This window comes from Bos indicus x Bos taurus, chromosome X, assembly GCF_003369695.1.
Source record: "Bos indicus x Bos taurus breed Angus x Brahman F1 hybrid chromosome X, Bos_hybrid_MaternalHap_v2.0, whole genome shotgun sequence".
NCBI classification, from domain to species: Eukaryota; Metazoa; Chordata; class Mammalia; order Artiodactyla; family Bovidae; genus Bos; species Bos indicus x Bos taurus.
In genome coordinates, this window is record NC_040105.1 from 78761664 (window position 1) to 78778038 (window position 16375).

General features: G+C 39.5%; 1 protein-coding gene and 1 pseudogene across 1 annotated transcript in view; both read left to right on the forward strand.

Annotated features, from left to right (window-relative positions):
* Positions 1-16375, forward strand: part of DACH2 (dachshund family transcription factor 2) — an 856348-nt gene that overhangs the window by 453308 nt on the left and 386665 nt on the right. The gene's annotated exons all lie outside the window — the stretch shown is intronic.
* LOC113887484 lies at positions 1086-4962 on the forward strand (annotated as a pseudogene).

Sequence of the window (16375 nt, forward strand, 5' to 3'; positions counted from 1 at the left end):
GTCACAAAGAGTGGAACATGACTGAGTGACTGAACTGAACTGAACAGAGGAGCTAAGATTCCACATGCCTTATGGACAAAAACCAAAACAGAAACAATATTGTAACAAATTCAATAAAATAGTCCACATCAAAAAAAAAAATTTTAAAGAAGGGAACTAAATTTCCTTAACAAAACAAAACAAAAAAAGGAAAGTCATATCCAAAATAAGAAATAAATTTAAAAAAAAAGAAAGAAAAGTACTCTGAAGATGAAATAGTTCTTATTTACTTTTCACTGCAATGAATAGTATATCAAAGGACAACAGACATATTTTCTGTCTGTTCTGACTGGCCAAAAGAAAATTCAGGAATGGAAGACAATATGTAGTCATCTGTGAATAAATGTAGTTGGAAATTATGACTGAGGCCAATAGCAACCCAGGCATACAAACTTCCTTTCTCAGTTAAAATAAAAATCCTGACAAAAAAATTAAGAGCAGACAGTAAATTGTCCAATTTCCATGACTTCTGTTTAGAGATCTTCATTATAGATTTATTATTTTTACTTCATTATACAGTGCAGTTTCCTTTCATTATTGAGGATCATAATATTAAGTTCTTTTAAATGGAACAGAGCTATTTCCTTGGGACAGTATATGTACTGCTGTTACTTTTGTAATTGTTGTTTTTAATCTCAAGGACAGAATTATATTTTTGTCTTTTGAACAAGTATTTAATATGGAGGAAACATTGGCAAAAGGGGAATAAATATTAGTATCTAGACACTTGGTGCTTATTTCAAAATGAAGGGTGGAATAAAATGAACCTTGGTTCTTTTGTGTCTATAAAATTATTGAACTCTACTCTCTTATTGTTGTGAACACCCTTAGTTTCCACTTGTCTTGCTTTAATGCTTTTCCATCCTCTTCCTCCTCTTCATTTATTCCTTAACTACTTATTACATGTATTTTGTTGTTGTTGTTGTTATTCTATAACAGTTTTGGTAATGATACCTAAGGGATCTTATTGAGAATATATATAAATTAAAATCTGATGCAAAGAAGAAGCAGTGTGAAGAGTTGGTTGAGCACCAAGGCTTATTAAAATGGGCTGCCATGGCCCTGTGCAACCTGTAGTATATTTGGGGAATTTTAGCCCTGATGAATTAAATCAGTTCTTTGTGACTCAGTGCTCTTCAGTTGAGTTTCTTCCATACAGTGGAACAGTTCTGTGTGCACAAGTTGTTGATAGAGAAATTATCAGATAATTAAATTTGGCATTAATGAAGTAATTGAACCCAGTGACATTTTGCCAAGAACTCCCAACTACAGCATTTCAAGCACATTGAATCCATAGGCCCCTGAATTTGTCCTTAGTTGCACAACTTCCAGCAAGATTCCTGATGACATAGATAAAGAAGTGAATTGTAGCTTTATCAGCTACCAGTACTGAGGCTCTGCCCTTCCTCCATATGGCAGCTCTAATGTGGAGGTGGAAGTTTTAGACAACAGTGGCATCTTAGGTGTTAGAACAAATGAAGCATAAAAAGGAAGGAAAATGTCCACCTGGGTATTAGAGTTACTCAAATGATGGTGGAGAGAGTAGTACTTCCACAGAAGCCCTGGTCAATGGCCATGCTAATCCAGCAGTCTCGAACAGTGTAGGTGTAGAGGTTGTGGAGTTCATAGATAATGTGCCCCTGTTGGGGACACCCAAGACTTATGGCAGCCCTGAGAATGCCATGGACTTCATCAGTGACACTGTGCCTGGTAGTTCTTTCCCCAGAACCCTTGAAAATGGGGGCCAGGACTGCAGGGCAGCCTGAGGGCTGCCATGGGGTTGACTTTGAACAACCATGCCTCACTGCAGAGGCTGGCAGGAACATCCTGTTGAAGATAGCTGTGGCTCAGCCTTATGTTAGGGCTGGTATTACTGAGAACCCCAGAGTTTCCAACAGACAAATACTTGAATCCTTGAGTGAGGGCACAGCTGCCAACAGGGTGGTGTTGCATACTGTGAAAAGCTTAGACATGGAAAGCCAAGATTGCCTCCCCTCCCGTGGGAAGCCCAGGCTCTGTGGCAGGCACTGCACCTGCTAGTCAACTCGTGAAGTTGTGTGCCAGTCTTTTTCATGATTCTAAACCCTCTTCTTCCTCCTCCTTCCCCTCCCCTCCCCCTGCCCCTGACCCCTCCTATTCCTCCTCTTCCCTGTGGTGTCTGTGGAAACTAAGTGTTCCCTTCCTGTAACGTCTCCCCTGGTCTCTGAAAAGCTGGCCAAAGTCAAGAAAGGGCTGCTTCCAGTTTTGGAGAATCTTGTAGCCATAAAAATTGTAGAGTAATTGGAAAACAAAACCCTGGTTCATAAACTAGTGCCATTGCAAGTTTGTGGGCTGATTAATAAAGGCAACTGGTGCTACATTAACACTATACTGCAGTCATTGGTTGCTTGCCTTCCAATGTATCACCTCCATTTTTTCAGCTGAAGTTCATTCCCCTATATTCAAAAGTGCAAAGGCCTTGTAAGTTCACACTTATCATAGATAACTTTGTTTAGCTAATGTATGAGTTTACTCTTATGTAAGTACCTCTAAAACCTATACAAGCTTTATGGGATAAAATCATAAGGGATATGTACCCCCTAGGAGAAATATTAACAACCTCAGATATGCAGATGATACCACTCTAATGGTAGAAAGTGAAGAGAAATTAAAGAGATTCTTGATGAAAGTGAAAGTGGAGAGTAAAAAAGCTGGCTTAAAACTCAACATTAAAAAAGCCCCTAAGATTATGGCATCCAGTCCCATTAGTTCATGGCAAATAGAAGGGGGAAAAGTGGATTTAGTGGCAGATTTTATTTTCTTGGGCTCCAAAATCACTGCAGACAGTGACTGCAGCCATAAAATTAAAAGACACTTGCTGCATGGAAGAAAAGCTATGGCAAACCTAGAAAGCATATTAAAAAGCAGAAACATCACTTTGCCAACAAAGGTCTGTATATTGAAACTATGGTTTTTCCAGTAGTCATGGATGGATGTGAGAGTTGAAACATAAAGAAGGCTGAGTGCAGAAAAAATGATGCTTTTGAATTGTGGTGTTGGAGAAGACTGTTGAGAGTCCCTTGAACTTCAAGGAGATCAAACCAGTCAATCTTAAAGAAAAGTCCTTCCAAGGACTGATACTGGAGTTGAAGCTCCAATACTTTGGGCAGGTGATGGGAAGAGCTGATTCATTTGAAAAGAACCTGATGCTGGGACAAGTTGAAGGTAAAAAGAGAAGGGGATGACAGAGAATGAGATGGTTAAAGAGCATCACGAACCCAATGGACATGAATTTGAGGAAACTCCGGGAGATAATGTAGGATGGGAAGCCTGGTGTGCTGCAGTCCATGGGGTTGGACATGATTTAGCAACTGAACAATAACAACAAAATCCCCTCTGTAGCTGCTGTTGGACCCATGTGTGTTTATAGACTTCAAAGATTTATCAAGTCAAACCTGTCTGAAAAAGGTCTAAAAGAAGATACTGCGGAGTCAGTTCAGTTCAGTTGCTCAGTCATGTCTGACTCTTTGTGATCCCATGAGCTGCAGCATGCCAGGCCTCCCTGTCCATCACCAACTCCCAGAGTCCACTCAAACTCATATCCATTGACTCGGTGATGCCATCTAACCATCTCATCCTCTGTCATCCCCTTCTCCTCCTGCCCTCAGTCTTTCTCAGCAACAGGGCCTTTTCAAATGAGTCAGCCCTTCACATCAGGTGGCCAAAGTATTGGAGTTACAGATTCAACATCAGACCTTCCAATGGACACCCAGGACTGATCTCCTTTAGGATGGACTGGCTGGATCTCCTTGCAGTCCAAGGGACTCTCAAGAGTCTTCTCTAACACCACCGTTCAAAAGCATCAATTCTTCAGCACTCAGCTTTCTTTATAGTCCAACTCTCACATCCACATGTGACTAATGGAAAAACCATAGCCTTGACTAGATGGACCTTTGTCGGCAAAGTAGTGTCTCTGGTTTTTAATATGCTGTCTAGATTGGTCATAACTTTCCTTCCAAGGAGTAAGCGTCTTTAATTTCATGGCTGCAATCACCATCTGCAGTGATTTTGGAGCTCCCCCAAAATAAAGTCTCTCCCTGTTTCCACTGTTTCCTCATCTATTTGCCATGAGGTGATACATAGGCTTTATCCTAGATGGACTTCACGAGATATGCTGAACTCAAAGAAACTTCTGTCACCAAATAATGAAAAACTTACTATTTCTAATGGGCCCAAAAGCCATTCAGTGAATGAAGACAAGCAGGAAGAACCAGGTGAAGGAAATAAGCACCAATGGGAGAAAATGGGCCCCTGAAATAAGACTTAGGTCATTTGCCAGGTAGATTTTGTTTAGATTCCAATCACTTGCATTTTTGGTGGACACATCAGATCTGTGGTTTCCCAGCAAAATTCAAGAGTCTACCACCCTGCAGCCTTTCTTTATGTTGTAGTTAGTATATTCAGTTCCACATGATACACACTGTCCAGGAAATTCTGGTGGCAAGATTGTATGTCTAGGATTACACATCATCAAAACCAAACAAGAAGTTGAGATCAGTCAAAGAGTCACTCTGGAAAAACTCCCTCCTGTTCTCGTGTTGCACCTGAAACATTTTGTTTACCAGAAGACTGATGAATGTCAGAAGCTTATCAAAAATATTGAATATCCTGTGGACTTGGAAATTAATAAAGAACTGCTTTATTCAGGGATTAAAAATAAGAATTTAAAATGCCACAGAATATAGAAGCTATTTTCAGTGGTCTACCACCATGAATGCAGCACCACAGGTGACCACTATACCACGGATGTCTCAGATAGATCTGAATGGCTGGCTGTGCATCAAGGGCCAGTAGGCTGAAGTGATTAATCAGTACAAGGTGGTGAAAGCCACTGCTGAGTACACTGCCCTCGTTCTGTATTACCACTCTGTGGACCTGCTGTAGCCATCACTATGTGCACTCGATGCTCCTTGTAGACAACCAAGTTTCACCAAATATCCTCCTCTCTTTAGTGGCTCTTTAGAGAGAAACATTTTGTTGCAAAAATGGACTAAAATGAAAGAGATGCCTTGGGGTTTGCACCCAACACAGTTTATTTTGACTTCTAATTTCCAAATGAAAATCATTTGGTTAAAAAAGACTGTGGCTGTACTTAAGAAAATGCACACAATAAACATATTGCTGAAATAAAGATGATTCCTGAAATAATACTGATTCCCAGTGTAATTACATAGTAGAATAAATGCCGCACCAACAACATATACCAGTAAATTTGTGAAAATGAATTTTATTTTTCTTAAAAAGTAATTTTTCTTTATTTATTTATTTTTTTTTTTTGGTTTTTTCTCCAATTTTATTTTATTTTTAAACTTACATAATTGTATTAGTTTTGCCAAATATCAAAATGAATCCACCACAGGTATACATGTGTTCCCCATCCCGAACCCTCCTCCCTCCTCCCTCCCCATACCATCCCTCTGGGCCGTCCCAGTGCACCAGCCCCAAGCATCCAGCATCATGCATCGAACCTGGACTGGCAACTCGTTTCCCACATGATACTTTACATGTTTCATTGCCATTCTCCCAAATCTTCCCACCCTTTCCCTCTCCCACAGAGTCCATAAGACCGTTCTATACATCAGTGTCTCTTTTGCTGTCTCGTACACAGGGTTATTGTTACCATCTTTCTAAATTCCATATATATGCATTAGTATACTGTATTTATGTTTTTCCTTCTGGCTTACTTCACTCTGTATAATAGGCTCCAGTTTCATCCACCTCATTAGAACTGATTCAAATGTATTCTTTTTAATGGCTGAGTAATACTCCATTGTGTATATGTACCACAGCTTTCTTATCCATTCATCTGCTGATGGGCATCTAGGTTGCTTCCATGTCTTGGCTATTATAAACAGTGCTGCGATGAACATTGGGGTACACGTGTCTCTTTCCCTTCTGGTTTTCTCAGTGTGTATGCCCAGCAGTGGGGTTGCTGGATCATAAGGCAGTTCTATTTCCAGTTTTTTAAGGAATCTCCACACTGTTCTCCATAGTGGCTGTACTAGTTTGCATTCCCACCAACAGTGTAAGAGGGTTCCCTTTTCTCCACACCCTCTCCAGCATTTATTATTTGTAGACTTTTGGATCACAGCCATTCTGACTGGTGTGAAATGGTATCTCATAGTAGTTTTGATTTGCATTTCTCTGATAATGAGTGATGTTGAGCATCTTTTCATGTGTTTGTTAGCCATCTGTATGTCTTCTTTGGAGAAATGTCTATTTAGATCTTTGGCCCATTTTTTGATTGGGTCATTTATTTTTCTAGAGTTGAGCTCTAGGAGTTGCTTGTATATTTTTGAGATTAGTTGTTTGTCGGTTGCTTCATTTGCTATTATTTTCTCCCATTCTGAAGGCTGTCTTTTCACCTTGCTAATAGTTTCCTTTGATGTACAGAAGCTTTTAAGTTTAATTAGGTCCCATTTGTTTATTTTTGCTTTTATTTCCAATATTCTGGGAGGTGGGTCATAGAGGATCCTGCTGTGATGTATGTCAGAGAGTGTTTTGCCTATGTTCTCCTCTAGGAGTTTTATAGTTTATGGTCTTATGTTTAGATCTTTAATCCATTTTGAGTTTATTTTTGTATATGGTGTTAGAAAGTGTTCTAGTTTCATTCTTTTACAAGTGGTTGACCAGATTTCCCAGCACCACTTGTTAAAGAGATTGTCTTTAATCCATTGTATACTCTTGCCTCCTTTGTCAAAGATAAGGTGTCCATATGTGTGTGGATTTATCTCTGGGCTTTCTATTTTGTTCCATTGATCTATATTTCTGTCTTTGTGCCTGTACCATACTGTCTTGATAACTGTGGCTTTGTAGTAGAGCCTGAAGTCAGGTAGGTTGATTCCTCCAGTTCCATTTTTCTTTCTCAAGATTGCTTTGGCTATTCGAGGTTTTTTGTATTTCCATATAAATTGTGAAATTATTTGTTCTAGCTCTGTGAAGAATACTGTTGGTAGCTTGATAGGGATTGCATTGAATCTATAAATTGCTTTGGGTAGTATACTCATTTTCACTATATTGATTCTTCCAATCCATGAACATGGTATATTTCTCCATCTATTAGTGTCCTCTTTGATTTCTTTCACCAGTGTTTTATAGTTTTCTATATATAGGGCTTTAGTTTCTTTAGGTAGATATATTCCTAAGTATTTTATTCTTTCCGTTGCAATGGTGAATGGAATTGTTTCCTTAATTTCTCTTTCACTTTTCTCATTATTAGTGTATAGGAATGCAAGGGATTTCTCTGTGTTGATTTTATATCCTGCAACTTTACTATAATCATTGATTAGTTCTAGTAATTTTCTGGTGGAGTCTTTAGGGTTTTCTATGTAGAGGATCATGTCATCTGCAAATAGTGAGAGTTTTACTTCTTCTTTTCCAATTTGGATTCCTTTTATTTCTTTTTCTGTTCTGATTGCTGTGGCCAAAACTTCCAAAACTATGTTGAATAGTAATGGTGAAAGTGGGCACCCTTGTCTTGTTCCTGACTTTGGAGGAAATGCTTTCAATTTTTCACCATTGAGGATAATGTTTGCTGTGGGTTTGTCATATATAGCTTTTATTATGTTGAGGTATGTTCCTTCTATTCCTGCTTTCTGGAGAGTTTTTATCATAAATGGGTGTTGACTTTTGTCAAAGGCTTTCTCTTCATCTATTGAGAGAATCATATGGTTTTTGTTTTTCAATTTGTTAATGTGGTGTATTACATCGATTGATTTGTGGATATTGAAGAATCCTTGCATCCCTGGGATAAAGCCCACTTGGTCATGGTGTATGATCTTTTTAATGTGTTGTTGGATTCTGATTGCTAGAATTTTGTTTAGGATTTTTGCATCTATGTTCATCAGTGATATTGGCCTGTAGTTTTCTTTTTTTGTGGGATCTTTGTCACGTTTTGGTATTAGGGTGATGGTGGCTTCATAGAATGAGTTTGGAAGTTTACCTTCCTCTGCAATTTTCTGGAAGAGTTTGAGCAGGATAGGTGTTAGCTCTTCTCTAAATTTTTGGTAGAATTCAGCTGTGAAGCCGTCTGGACCTGGGCTTTTGTTTGCTGGAAGACATTTGATTACAGTTTCAATTTCCGTGCTTGTGATGGGTCTGTTAAGGTTTTCTATTTCTTCCTGGTCGAGTTTTGGAAAGTTGTACTTTTCTAAGAATTTGTCCATTTCCTCCTCGTTGTCCATTTTATTGGCATATAATTGTTGATAGTAGTCTCTTATGATCCTTTGTATTTCTGTGTTGTCTGTTGTGATCTCTCCATTTTCGTTTCTAATTTTATTGATTTGATTTTTCTCCCTTTGTTTCTTGATGAGTCTGGCTAATGGTTTATCAATTTTATTTATCCTTTCAAAGAACCAGCTTTTGGCTTTGTTGATTTTTGCTATGGTCTCTTTTGTTTCTTTTGCATTTATTTCTGCTCTAATTTTTAAGATTTCTTTCCTTCTACTAACCCTGGGGTTCTTCATTTCTTCGTTTTCTAGTTGCTTTAGGTGTAGAGTTAGGTTATTTATTTGACTTTTTTCTTGTTTCTTGAGGTGTGCCTGTATTGCTATGAACTTTCCCCTTAGGACTGCTTTTACTGTGTCCCACAGGTTTTGGGTTGTTGTGTTTTCATTTTCATTCGTTTCTATGCAAATTTTGATTTCTTTTTTGATTTCTTCTGTGATTTGTTGGTTATTCAGCAGGGTGTTGTTCATCCTCCATATGTTGGAATTTTTAATAGTTTTTCTCCTGTAATTGAGATCTAATCTTACTGCATTGTGGTCAGAAAAGATGCTTGGAATGATTTCTATTTTTTTGAATTTACCAAGGCTAGCTTTATGGCCCAGGATGTGATCTATCCTGGAGAAGGTTCCATGTGCGCTTGAGAAAAAGGTGAAGTTCATTGTTTTGGGATGAAATGTCCTATACATATCAATTAGGTCTAACTGGTCTATTGTATTGTTTAAAGTTTGTGTTTCCTTGTTAATTTTCTGTTTAGTTGATCTATCCATAGGTGTGAGTGGGGTATTAAAGTCTCCCACTATTATTGTGTTATTGTTAATTTATCCTTTCATACTTGTTAGCATTTGTCTTACATACTGTGGTGCTCCCGTGTTGGGTGCATATATATTTATAATTGTTATATCTTCTTCTTGGATTGATCCTTTGATCATTATGTAGTGACCTTCTTTGTCTCTTTTCACAGCCTTTGTTTTAAAGTCTATTTTATCTGATATGAGTATTGCTACTCCTGCTTTCTTTTGGTCCCTATTTGCATGGAAAATATTTTTCCAGCCCTTCACTTTCAGTCTGTATGTGTCCCCTGTTTTGAGGTGGGTCTCTTGTAGACAACATATGTAGGGGTCTTGTTTTTGTATCCATTCAGCCAGTCTTTGTCTTTTGGTTGGGGCATTCAACCCATTTACGTTTAAGATAATTACTGATAAGTATGATCCCGTTGCCATTTACTTGATTGTTTGGGGTTCGAGTTTATACACCGTTTTTGTGTTTCCTGTCTAGAGAATATCCTTTAGTATTTGTTGGAGAGCTGGTTTGGTGGTGCAGAATTCTCTCAGCTTTTGCTTGTCTGAGAAGCTTTTGATTTCTCCTTCATACTTGAATGAGATCCTTGCTGGGTACAATAATCTGGGCTGTAGGTTATTTTCTTTCATCATTTTAAGTATGTCTTGCCATTCCCTCCTGGCTTGAAGAGTTTCTATTGAAAGATCAGCTGTTATCCTTATGGGAATTCCCTTGTGTGTTATTTGTTGTTTTTCCCTTGCTGCTTTTAATATTTGTTCTTTGTGTTTGATCTTTGTTAATTTGATTAATATGTGTCTTGGGGTGTTTCGCCTTGGGTTTCTCCTGTTTAGGATTATCTGAGTTTCTTGGACTTGGGTGATTATTTCTTTCCCCAGTTTAGGCAAGTTTTCAACTATTATCTCCTCAAGTATTTTCTCATGGTCTTTCTTTTTGTCTTCTTCTTCTGGAACCCCTATGATTCGAATGTTGTAGCGTTTAATATTGTCCTGGAGGTCTCTGAGATTGTCCTCATTTCTTTTAATTTGTTTTTCTTTTATCCTCTCTGATTTATTTATTTCTACCATTCTATCTTCTAATTCACTAATCCTATCTTCTGCCTCTGTTATTCTACTATTTGTTGCCTCCAGAGTGTTTTTAATTTCATTTATTGCATTATTCATTATATATTGACTCTTTTTTATTTCTTCTAGGTCCTTGTTAAACCTTTCTTGCATCTTCTCAATCCTTGTCTCCAGGCTATTTATCTGTGATTCCATTTTAATTTCAAGATTTTGGATCAATTTCACTATCATTATTTGGAATTCTTTATCAGGTAGATTCCCTATCTCTTCCTGTTTTGTTTGGTTTGGTGGGCATTTATCCTGTTCCTTTATCTGCTGGCTATTCCTCTGTCTCTTCATCTTGTTTAAATTGCTGAGTTTGGGGTGTCCTTTCTGTATTCTGGCAGTTTGTGGAGTTCTCTTTATTGTGGCTTTTCCTCGCTGTGTGTGGGTTTGTACAGGTGGCTTGTCAAGGTTTCCTGGTTAGGGAAGCTTGTGTCGGTGTTCTGATGGGTGGAGCTGTATTTCTTCTCTTTGTTCAGTCGCGCTGTGGGGAGGGAGGGAGGGATGCTGCAAACAAATAACACTGGCGTGCGCTCGCAGTGCCTCAGCCACACTGGGTCTGCCCCCGCTCACGGTGCGTGTAGCCTCCCTGCCCACACTGCTCGGGCTCTAGGTTGTTCCGCCGGGAACAATCCGAGGCTGGCCCTGGGTTGCATGTACCTCCCAGGTCCAAGCCGCTCAGGTTCAGGCACTCAGGTAGTCCTCAGAGGCGCAGACTCAGTTGGGCCTGAGTTTTGTGCTCTTCCCAGGTCCGAGCAGCTCAAGTGATGAGGTGTTTGGCGAGCGCCAATGCTGCGACTTATCGCCTCCCCGCCACTCGGTTATCTGGGTGTAAAACCGGCGCACCTTCTCAGGCAGATGTTAACCGTCCAGACCCCCAAAAAGTTTTAGTTAGCAAAGAAGCCTGCTTACAGTTTTATAGATAATGTCTGTCTGGGGCTGCGATTGCCCCCTTCCGGCTCTGGCTGCCTGTCACCGGAGGGGGAAGGTCTGCAGCTGGCTATCTCTGTTCAATTCTTTATTCCGTGCGCGGGCCTGATGGTGTCTTAGGTTGGCTGGCTTTTCGCGTGGTAGATATCCCACAGTCTGGTTTGCTAGCCCAAATTATTTCGCTCAGATAGTGCTCAGGGTATTCAGGCCAGATTCTTACTCTAAGCGATGCAGCCCGCGCTGCGCCTCCCTGCCCAGCCCCCGCTTGTTAATGGCACATGCAGGCATCTGCGCTGCTTCTCCGCTGGGGGAGTTACCGTAGGACTCGCAATCTTCGAGTTTTAATTGTTTATTTATTTTTTCTTCCTGTCATGTTGCCCTCTGTGCTTCCAAAGCTCAGCACAGATTCGGCAGTGAGAAGGTTTCCTGGTGTTTGGAAACTTCTCTCTTTTTAAGTTTCCCTTCCCGGGACGGAACTCCGTCCCTCCCTCTTTTGTCTCTTTTTTTGTCTTTTATATTTTTTCCTACCTCCTTTCGAAGAGTTGGATTGCTTTTCTGGGTGCCTGATGTCCTCTGCCGGCATTCAGAAGTTGTTTTGTGGAATTTACTCGACGTTTAAATGCTCTTTTGATGAATTTGTGGGGGAGAAAGTGTTCTCCCCGTCCTACTCCTCTGCCATCTTGGCTCCTCCCTTGGAGGAGACCTTTCAGAATTTCTTTAAAAGTTGGTTTCATATTGATAAACTTTTGGGTTTTACTTATCTGAGTTCTTTATCTCTTCTTTGATTTTAATTGATGATCTTGATGTCTACAATATCCTGGGTTCTAGATTTTTCCCTTTCAAAACTTTGAGTATATTGTGGCACTCTCTTGTGGCCTGCAAATTTTCTGCAGAGAAATTAACTGATGGCCTTATAGGGGTTCCATTTTATGAGACTTGTTGTTTTTCTCTTTATATTTTTAGAATTATCTTTGTATCTTTCATTTTGTATTTACTTTAATTATTATATGCCTTGGTATGACTCTGTGTTCGGGTTAATCTTGTTTGGAAGCCTCTGTGCTGCTTATACCTGGATTTATGTTTCTTTTTTCATGTTCAGCATGTTTTCAGCCATAAATTCCTCAAAATAATTCTTGACACATTTTTCTCTCCCTTCTCCTTCTGAGACCCTGATAATGCAAATATTGTTGTGGTTAATGTTTTCACACATATATCTTAAATGATTTTTATTTTAAAAAAATTGTTTTTCTTTTTTGCTCTTCTGGTTTGGTAATTTCCATTATTCTTTCTTCCAGATCATTTATCCATTTTTCCATATCACTTAGTATGCTGTTCATTCCTTCTAGTATATTTTGTTTTTAATTTTAGCTATGAAATTCCTCATTTCTAATTTGGTATTTTTTTATATCTTATAGTTTCTGGTTAAAGTGTTCACTATGTACATCAACAGTTTTCCCTAATTCATTTAACATTTTTACTACCAGTGCTTTGAATTTTTAATCTGATAGACTGTTTATTTCTGTTTTATTTTTTAAGGTTTTCCTTTTGCATTTTCAATTGAACATAGTTCCTGTGCCTTTTCATTTTGGTTAATTTTCTCTGCCTCTATGATTTTACTTGAAACAGTATCTATTGTTGTCCTGAAGGTGTTACCTTACGTGGGAGCATCTCTATATTGACTGTGTGTGCCCAATACCTTTGGTGGAAGAACTGGTTTGATGTAGACTCAAATCATATTTTTCTTCAGTGTTTGATGGAAGCTTTCATTTTTCTAGGGGATGGGACTGTAGATGGACTGCCTAGAGCTGGTGCTAGTTTTCTAGGCAAGTCTTCCCCTCTGGTCAGTGGCCATCACCACCCTATCAGGGATGAAGTCTGCTGCCACATTGCTGGTGAAGAAGTCCTGTGTATCAGGACTGAGCTTGTTCTGTTCTTTTAAGTGTATGTTTTTCCCTCTCATTGCTCTGAGACCCTTGCCCTGAAGAAGGGCAGTGCTGAGACAAGTGGGGCTTATGTAGGCTTTCAGCTCATGTTGGCCATTGACTGATGTTTAGTACATTGCCTATGCAGGTGCCCACAATATTTTCCCTTGTTCCACTGAGACACAAACTAGGGTGAAAATCTTCTTTGTCCTTTGCAACCAATTACTACCTCCAGCCTCTGCTGTACTTGCAGTGTTTTAGAATTGCTGTATAGGCTGGGGTGGGGGGTGGGGGCGGCAGCACACATTGCCTCCTGGCTTTTATCCAGGGGTGAGCTATGAGGAAGGAGCTGCCATCAGAGATCTGGGCTACTTCTGAGGTACTGCCTGAGTAAGCACCAACAATGGCCACTGACTCCCCACTCAGGTTCCACTTTGTGACTGGGTCTTCTCTGTGTCCATGGTCAAAGATTTTCCCTGGTCATGACTGCCCCAGATCCAGTGCTGTGCTCTGTCCTGGAGTTGGGCCAGAGTGTTCACTCTGCTCATGCTGGGGTGTATGTCAACGTGTTTGTGGGACACTTGGCAACCACTAGAGCAGATCTCTCTCCACCTTTCCCTGAGGGAAAACCTGAATGCTTGTGCTCCTCAGGAGTGGAGTCCAGGCTTCCCTCAGTCCTTCTATTAGTTCCAGTGGCCTTCCTACCAGCCAAGAAGGCTTTTCCCCTTTACATAGGACAGAACTTGGACATTCAGTCTGTGGCTTGAACTACTAACTACCCAGGGCAGATATCTGCCCATGTAATCTTCCTTTTCTTCTGAGTATGGGCACTATTCCCAACCTGATCAACTTTCTTTCCATTCTACCCAATTAAGTGTGTATCTTTCTTAAAATGTTGGTTGCACAGGAGACTTTCTACCAGTTTCCAATTAGTTTTCAATTAAGATAGTTCAAAATGTAGATGTATTTTTGATGTATTTGTGGGAGAGGTGAACTCTATATTCTCTTACTTGACCATCTTGATGACACAGTCTATAATTTTTTATGAATTTTGTTTTTTAATTTTACCTAAGAAAACTTTGCATAATTCAAGGTCACAAGTCTTTCTCCTATTGTATTCTTCTAAAATACTTTATAAAATACTAAAATACTTTCTTTTTTTCTTTTCTAAAATACTTTATAAATTTCGGTTTTACCATATAGGCTTATTAAATTAGTGTGCTGCTGCTGCTGCTGCTGCTAAGTCGCTTCAGTTGTGTACGACTCTGTTCGACCCCACAGATGGCAGCTCACCAGGCTCTGCCGTCCCTGGGATTCTCCAACCAGGAACACTGGAGTGGGTTGCCATTTCCTTCTCCAATGCATGAAATTGAAAAGTGAAAAGTGAAAGTGAAGTCGCTCAGTCCTGTCTGACTCTTAGCGACCTCATGGACTGCAGCCCACCAGGCTCCTCTGTCCATGGGATTTTCCAGGCAAGAGTACTGGAGTGGGTTGCCATTGCCTTCTCCAAAACTCTACTAACCTCTACTCATTACCAAATTCTACATTTTTGTTGTTGTTGTTGTTAAAACAGAACCCCACTTCCTGATACCGAAATCTGTTTTAATTTGCTATGTCTTCCACAACAAAATACTAACACTAGGCGGCTTAGACAACAGAAATTTGTTTCTGAGTTCTGAAGGCTGGAAGTAAAACGCAAGTTATAGGCAGAGATTGTTCTTTTTGAGAGCTATAAGGAAAAGATCTGTTCTATGCCTTTCTTCTTGGCTTGTGAATGACCATCTTCTCTGTCACTTGACATCTTCCTTAAATGCATGTTTCTGTGTCCAAATTTCTCTTTTTATATAATGACATTAATTATATTGGAATTATATTGGATTATTAACCTTAGAGGGGCTTCCCAGATGGCTCAGTGATAAAGAATCCACTTTCCAATGCAGGAGATGTTGGTTTGATCTATGGTTTGACAAGATCCCCTGGAGAAGGAAATGGCAATTCATTCCAGTATTCTTGGTTTGGAAATCCCATGGACAGAGGAGCCTGATGGACTACAGTCTGTGGAGATGCAAAGAGTTGGACGTGACTGGGCGACTGAAAACACAAGCACATTACCTTAGAATGTGACTGGATTTGGGGCTGGGACTAATAATGTATTAACTTGAAATGAGATTATTAGGGTAGAACCTCATCCAATCTGATTGATGTCCTTATAAAAATAAGACATTTGAACACAGTGGCACCAGGGATATGTGCACACAGCTGAATGACCATTTGAAGATGCAGCAAGAAGAAAGTCATCTGCAAGCCAAGAAGAGAGGCTTCAGAAGAAATCAAATCTGCTGGCAGCTTAATCTTGGACTTCTCGTCTCCAAAACTGTGAAAAAATATATTTGTGTTATTTAAGCTACCAGATCTGTAATATTTTGTTATGGCAACTCTCAGGACATAATGCATTACTGAGCTACTTAAAATCTTATATTAGTATGACACATTTATTGCAATTAATGAAACATACCATGGATAGAAGTTCATAACACTGTATAGGAGGCAGTGACCAAAACCATCCCAAAGATTAAGAAATGCAAGGGGTAAAACGATTGTCTGAGAAACCTTTACAATAGCTGAGCAAAGAGACGTGAAAAACAAGGGGAGAAGGGAAAGATACACACAGTTGAATGCAAAATTCCATAGAACAGCAAGGAGAGATCAGAAGGCCTTCTTAAGTGGGCAACACAAAAAAATAGAGATAAACAATAGAACGGGAAAGACTAGAGATCTCTTCATGAAAATTGGAGTTATCAAGGGAATACTTCATGCAAGGATGGGCATAATAAAAGACACAATGGTAAGGACCTAACAGAAGTAGGAGAGGTTAAGGAGAGGTGTCAAGAATACATAGAAAAACTATAGAAAAAAAGGTCCTAATGACCCAGATAACCATGATGGTGTAGTTACTGACGTTCAGCCAGACAGCAGGGAGTATGAAGTCAAGTGGCCTTTGGAAGCACTGCTATAAACATAGCTAGAGGAGGAGATGGGATTCCAGCTGATATATTTCAAATCCTAAAAGGTGATGCTGTTAACGTGCTGCCTCAATATGCCAGCAAGTTTAAAAATGTCAGCAGTGGCCACAGGAATGGAAAAGGTCAGTTTTCATTCCAATCCCAAAAAAGGGCAATGTCAAAGAATGTTCAAACTACTGGGCAATTGTGATCATTTCACATTCTAGTAAGAATATGCTCAAAATTCTTCAAGCTAGGCTTCAGTAGTTTGTGAACTGAGAACTTCCAAATGTACAAGCTGGGTTTTGAAGAGGCA